Source organism: Scleropages formosus, chromosome 15 (genome assembly GCF_900964775.1).
Source record: "Scleropages formosus chromosome 15, fSclFor1.1, whole genome shotgun sequence".
In the NCBI taxonomy this organism is placed as follows: domain Eukaryota; kingdom Metazoa; phylum Chordata; class Actinopteri; order Osteoglossiformes; family Osteoglossidae; genus Scleropages; species Scleropages formosus.
Window position 1 is genome coordinate 16,565,062 of NC_041820.1, and position 6,657 is coordinate 16,571,718.

Here is a 6,657-nt window from a genome sequence, read left to right on the forward strand (position 1 = left end):
CCCCATCAGTAATGTTTTTGTTTGATTGGATATCAAATCTAGATGTACACACATTTTTCAGCTAAGCATCTGACAGCAGTTAAACAGAAACTGTGCAGATGTATCTGAATGGATTCCTTTAAAAACAGCACTGAAGAGGGAACAAAGAAGGGTACTCATAAAAATTATAGTATTCAAACATTTCTGCATGAATTTGAAGAAAACACTTTATTTAGGTAATACTTTACTACTTTCACTTTTTTACTTTTACTTCAATGGCATAACTACTTGTCAGGTATTTGGGGAGGCCAAAAATATTAGGAATAGCACTCAATGTGTGAATTTCCCTACAGGGATACATAAAGTACCATCCTATCTTACACTATTGGACTTATACTGGATATAATATTAGAGGGACAAATAAGGCGTGTTTGATTATTTTGGGGACGTGCTCACAAACACTTAGGTAGACCTGTGCTGTACTTTACAATAACTCAGCATCAGTCTTTTATGGTTAAAAAGGCAAAACAAGAGGGATGACAGCTCACAGGTTTGCTACACTTTCAAAGTGATGGATGTACTGTCAATCATCCTGTCACATCCTTGAGTGTACGATATGCACAGTGATCATGTGAAACTTTAAATGGCACTCCATAGACACAATGAGTGTGTGTATACATATGTATGTATATATAATCCTTATTTTGGACATAATTAGGCCTGGCTTGGGTCACCCTGTTGAATGTAAATTACAACTACTTTACTAGCAAAAGATAAACATTCATGAAAGCACATGCTCCAAGGAAAATTCTGAAGACCTATGCAGAAAAGTTGCATGAAGACCTATGAGTCAGGACAGATTTACAGAGCCATTTCTAAGGTTTCAAATCTCAATCAAATCACGGTCAGAGCCATACTCCTCAATGGAGAAAGTCTGGAATAGTGGTGAATCTACCTAGTGGTGGCTGTAAGAGTAAGGTGTAAAAACCAATTAAGAAGCTCAAAAAGAACTCTTGCCTTAGCTCAAATCAATGCTCATGACTCCACAATAAGAAAGATATTGTGCCAAAATGGGATACATGATGTGGTTGGGGTAACTGTTACTTACTATAAATACCAAGAAAAAAATAATCTAGAGTTTGCCAAAAGAAAAAAAACACCTGGATGTCATTGATGACCTCAAGAAGAAGGCTTTGTTGATAGATGAATGAGAAGTAGAACTATTTCAATGACAGGGGCCCCATTACTTCTGGGAAAAGCCAAATACAGCATTTCAAATTAAGAACCTTCTGCCAACGGTGAAGAATAGTGGTGAACGTTTGATGGTCTAAAGATATTTTGCAGACACACAATCTGGGAAACTTTCTCCACAATGATGGTAGACCCTGGTCAACACCTACAAGTAGCATGTAGTTGTAATCATTGCCATCAAAAGTGATACAATCAACTATTGAATGTAAAGATGGAATAACTTTTTCACAACTATGACTGCACATTTTTTTTTTATCATCCACATCAAGTAAATTACTTAAAAACGACTTTTTTTTGGCTCAGGCTTCATTCATATACCAATAATTGAAGAGACTAAAAGATCTTCAAAATTTTAATGTCAAAAAACTGAAAATCAGCAAGGAGGCAAGTAGTTTTTCACAAAACCAACGCGGAAAATAATGGGGAATATGTGTTGGGCAGCAGGTCATTGGTCACATTCATCCATTCATTTACTATCTTGTTAGCTAATTTGACTTAAAATAATTGAGTCCCCACAGAGAGCTTGAAAGACCCTGAATTTGTGTCGCCTGAGATCTTTTAGAGTTGAGCTCCCGGGGGTGGTGAACAAGGGACAGCTGGATATGAGCCGGTTCACCAAGCTAATTAAATCATCTTCATTTCACTATTTCACAATTATTCGACTCATATACAACATTTAAATGCTGATCTCTTTAGTCAATAGCCTGTAAATGCCCATTTTAATGTTCCAAACTTCTCATAAATGCACCTCAAGTATTTGCTTAGATGTTGTTGTTTATACCATGGATTTATACCATGGGTTTCAATGACTCGCTGACATTTTTTCCTCATGTTGTGGCTGCAAGGACATGCTTGCCACTGTGATATAATTAGATGGACTTTTTTTAAAGTTAGACAAACTCGGAGCCTCCTGGGACCTGGTGTATAAAAGATGTCTCAGCAACGCCAGCGGATCTGTCTCCATGGCAACCAAAACTGCTGCTCGCTTGTTCCCTCGGGCTTCAGAAAGGACCCAAACAAAGCGAATGCGAACGTGTAGTTTCGGTATAGCCCATTTAATACTGACAGCATTAACATACCAAGAGATATCTACAGCGCATTGATACACTGTGCAGAGACGTGTTGTGCTATGGGGAGAAGCTAAGAGAATTCACTACAGAGTACTACTTGAGTACAATGGACCAAGAGAATGACCAAAGCTGACATGTCGTCATTTTGGCGGCCTATCTGCACCGTGCCCTGGGCAATTTCTGCAATGTTTGGATGCATGCTGAAAATGCTCTGTGATTTTTTCTGTGTGACATTTCTCTGGTCTCGCGTTTTCACTTTTTGCGTCAATTCGCATACAATGCAATTATGTGAGTAAACTTGGTGTGCTTATCAATTATGCATGCATTCCAAGTAAATCAATCTTGACCTTCAGCACCCCTGCCAGAAAATATTAAATAAAGCATTCTGATACTTGCTCGTAGCCCATTTTCCAATGATACAAATGTACCGCATATATAATTTGTCAGCTCTGCCATGATTTGTTGTGGAATTGTTGCTAGATATTTTCGCTGCCCAGCTCGACGTCAACCCAGCGAAACCAGATCTAAACACTTTTTTGTAATAGTACCTGCTTGTAGAGCACTTCTTTTCATGCGATTCTGATGGCAACCGTAGCACACTCAACAGTGGCCCAGCAATATGTTAGAGGCAGGCCAGCAGCGGGCCAGCAGGACACTGTATCAGCAGCAGGCCTTCGTAAGGGCAGTGGGATTACAGACACGATGCTCCCTCTTGCATGCTCGGAGCTGCCAAGTCTCTCCCTGTAGTATTCTTAATCCCTTGCCAAATCATTGATCTCTCCCCATCGATCCCTTTCATGTACCACTTTTTCTTGCCCGCTCTGCTCGATCAAGCTGTTTGCTTCGCGGTGCTCTCTCTATGCTCTGCTGCATTTGGAGACTGTGGACATGTTAGGCTTGGACTGAAAAACACAGCTTGGACTGAAAAAATGGTATCGCTTTCACTTACTGGCACCAAGTTGGAAAAACAATCAGCTCTGAAGAAACTGGCCTTTGATCGTTTTACAAGAGGGTTTCATTTGCCAGCAGTGTCATGTTATACATTTTGAGTACGGCCTGCACCTGTTTGAAGCCAGCAGAGGTATACACCTTTTTTTTTTTTTTTTTTTTAAAAACTGGAATCAATGTCTCCCCTGATCCATGTAAAACAGCAGCGTTCAGCAAGGACAGGTTAAAACTTCAATAGGTGTAACACCACCTCTGAAGCATGACATTCACACTGCTGAATCAGATGTGCAGGATCAATGCGGTGTCAGGATAGAAATGCCTCAGGAGGCCTGTACAGTCATCCAACACAGTCCACTAGCTTCCAGACTCAGAGGACTCCCTCATCACAGCCCATTTAGTAGCCATTCCACAAGAGTGCAAAACACTGTCTGAGTGCTTCATTGCTTCCCTGCCTCAGTTCAAAGGGAGGATCTTTCCTTACCCAGTTCTCTGTGGACTGAGAAGTGGCATCATCCTTCTTATTGCTCTTCAGGAATGGGAGTAGCCAGAAGTAGACGCTACGCTTGCGAGGAAGGATCTGCGAGCTGCAGTTTCTTCGGCTTTCAGGAAGGACAGGTCAAACCTACCGCAGGGTGGCCTTCCAATTTGGTCTGGTAGCAGATGGCCCATTATCCTTGAGCATACGTCATCTACACCCAGTGTCACAAATCAACAAATATAGGAAGTCTTGGGACAGAATGGGACTTCCTCACACATCCTGGTGCTACGCTAGGGTGCAATTAGTATCATCATCATCATCATCAAGTTGTTTGTAACCAACAGCAAACTGATGCGTCTACTTATCGTCCAGTCACTAACAGGCATACACCGTGCTACTTACGTACGTGTCCCTGATGCAAGTTCTCGGCTTCAGTCGGAGGTTCTCCTTAAGCCAGAAAATCTAGTTTGCTCCAGCACAGCACATCCATAGACTACGTCCTTCAGCCTATTGAATGACAACACTTCTTTCCTTTCTCTGGAACAACAGTGATGGAATGTTACCAAACAAAAGCAAATAACACACCATATAGCCAGCACGGAGGCTAAACAAAGAGCTGCCGGAGACACACGTCGGTTCATAGATTCCGAGTTAACTTACCTTTTAATGCCACAGGCACACAATGGGGCTGATAAGGGCCTCTTTAACAGCTGAAGCGCCTATTTACCAAGGCTAATTGAACGCCACTGCCAGTAATATGGATTTCAACAGGTCGCAGTCTGTTTGCACTTCTAATTAATGCACACTGAGCGAGCTCTCAGTAGCTAAGCAATCACAAAGAGCATGGAGGTGAATATGGAGGGGAGGCCCAGGGCCTCTGTTGGTCCTCTGCTGCCTCTGTAAATTCCCAAAGCCTCCTTAGTCCTTCATTCCTCTGAACATAACCAGAACCTCCTTGCGTGGCTCTTGGGAGTACAGAATGCCAACGGGGAGGAAATCGGACATGCCGCCGGCTTTTCAATTTGCAAAACTCAGTAGTATGGCAATGTGGGGACTTAAATGGGAGACGAGGTAACTGGCAAAAAAAGTGCTGCGACACAGAGGGCCGTTTTACATTTATTCATGAAGGTGACACTTTTCTACAAAGGGACTTATGCAGCCAGTCAGTTTTACTGTAGCCTTTCAGGGTAGGTACTGTGTTTAATGGCACTACAGGAGGAGGCTGGGATTCAAACCTGGGTCCAAATCCACAGGCACCGGGTATAACCACTACATCACCTGTGGCCCACTTTCGAACACAGCAACTTCTCCAGCGTGGCAAATTTGCTTTCAAAACTAAACCATCACCAAAAAAATTACAAATTTTTAACAAGCCTGCAAATGGAAATGACTCACCGCCCCATAGCTTATTTGACATTTAATTTTAGTTTGCTCAGAGAGCAAAAAGTACTGCCCCTCAGCAAGGAAACACAAGAGAGGTCCGCAGCTCTCGCCGTTACCACAGCGGACAGAACATCCACAAATAGCTCATTATCGACTCCAGTTCAACGTTTCCCATAATTAATGCTAAGAATTTGCCCAACATGGGGAAATGCGACTTTCCTACATGAGCACGAATAAGGAAACCCAAACAGCGAGGGTTCCTCCACACAAAAACTGAGGCTAAGACCTTGAACTGGAACGTAAATTTACGCATCAGCTGGCTGGATGACCCAGTGGACAAACACATCATAAGTCCTGGGCTCCTCAACTGACAGGCCGCCATCGCAGCAGAGCCAGGCTGCAAACTGGCTTCCACTTTCAGCGGTGCTGTGTGTAAATCACACAGTTTCTTCGCAACCCTCGACATTATGGTGGGGCTCTTGAGTGGCTAAACTGGGCTTAAGGGTGAGAGAATGAGAAAAGTATCTATAAATCATGTTTAATAGCCTCCTCTTTGGAAAATCAATATGCTCATATCGCCTCAGAACTGGAGCTCCGTTTGCATTTATCAGTGACAAATGGCCACCTAACAGGGCTTGTTCTGAGGGATATTTTCACACCCAACTTGATTTTACAGCAGGAAGTAACAGTTCAAATCACTACAACTTTTCCCTCTTTAATGTTTTTTAATCAATTACTAAATACCACCCACTGGTTACGGCACAACTAGCCGTCTTCTGCGTTGACGCGCTGCAACTTTGTTAATACCGCTATACAAAAACCTAAACCAAGCAACGTCCGCAGTGTTCACAAAAATAATTCCAGTACCTTTATTCACTTAGCAGACAGACGCTTTTCTCCAAAGCTACTTACGATGGATACTATGTAGTGTTATCAACCCCCATATCTTATTCACCGCGGTGACTTACACTGGGTCACTCATCCATTCATCAGTGGAACACACTCTCTGTGTCACTCACACACTATGGGGAACCTGAACAGCATGTCTTTGGACTGTGGGAGGAAACCAGAGCACCCAGAGGGAGCCCATGCAGACACAGGGAGAACATGCAAACTCCACACAGACTGAGCGGGGATCGAACCCACGTTCTCTCGCACCACCCAAGCGCTGAGAGTCAGCAGCGCTACTCGCTGTGCCACCCACTATCCAACCACCCTGCCAGCCTTTAGGTTTCCCTGTTCCGATTCCCTCCTTCCACATGTTTTATGATGGCTCATGCAAGACTCTATATGCCAAACAAAGACTGCACAACATTAATAAGGAGAGAGTAGCACAGGAGGAACTGCGCACCATTTTGGGGAACTTCTGCCCTTCCTGCGAGTGTCCTGGGAGAAGTTCTTTAACACTCTGAAAAAAAATCAATATTAACCACTCCCCCTTGGTTACAATTTCCTTGACAAGTACTGTATTTAACAGTGGCCAGTGCGATACTCATGCATAAATGAATTAAGCAACTCTTTACTCAACTGCGGTGTTGCTGAAGTGGT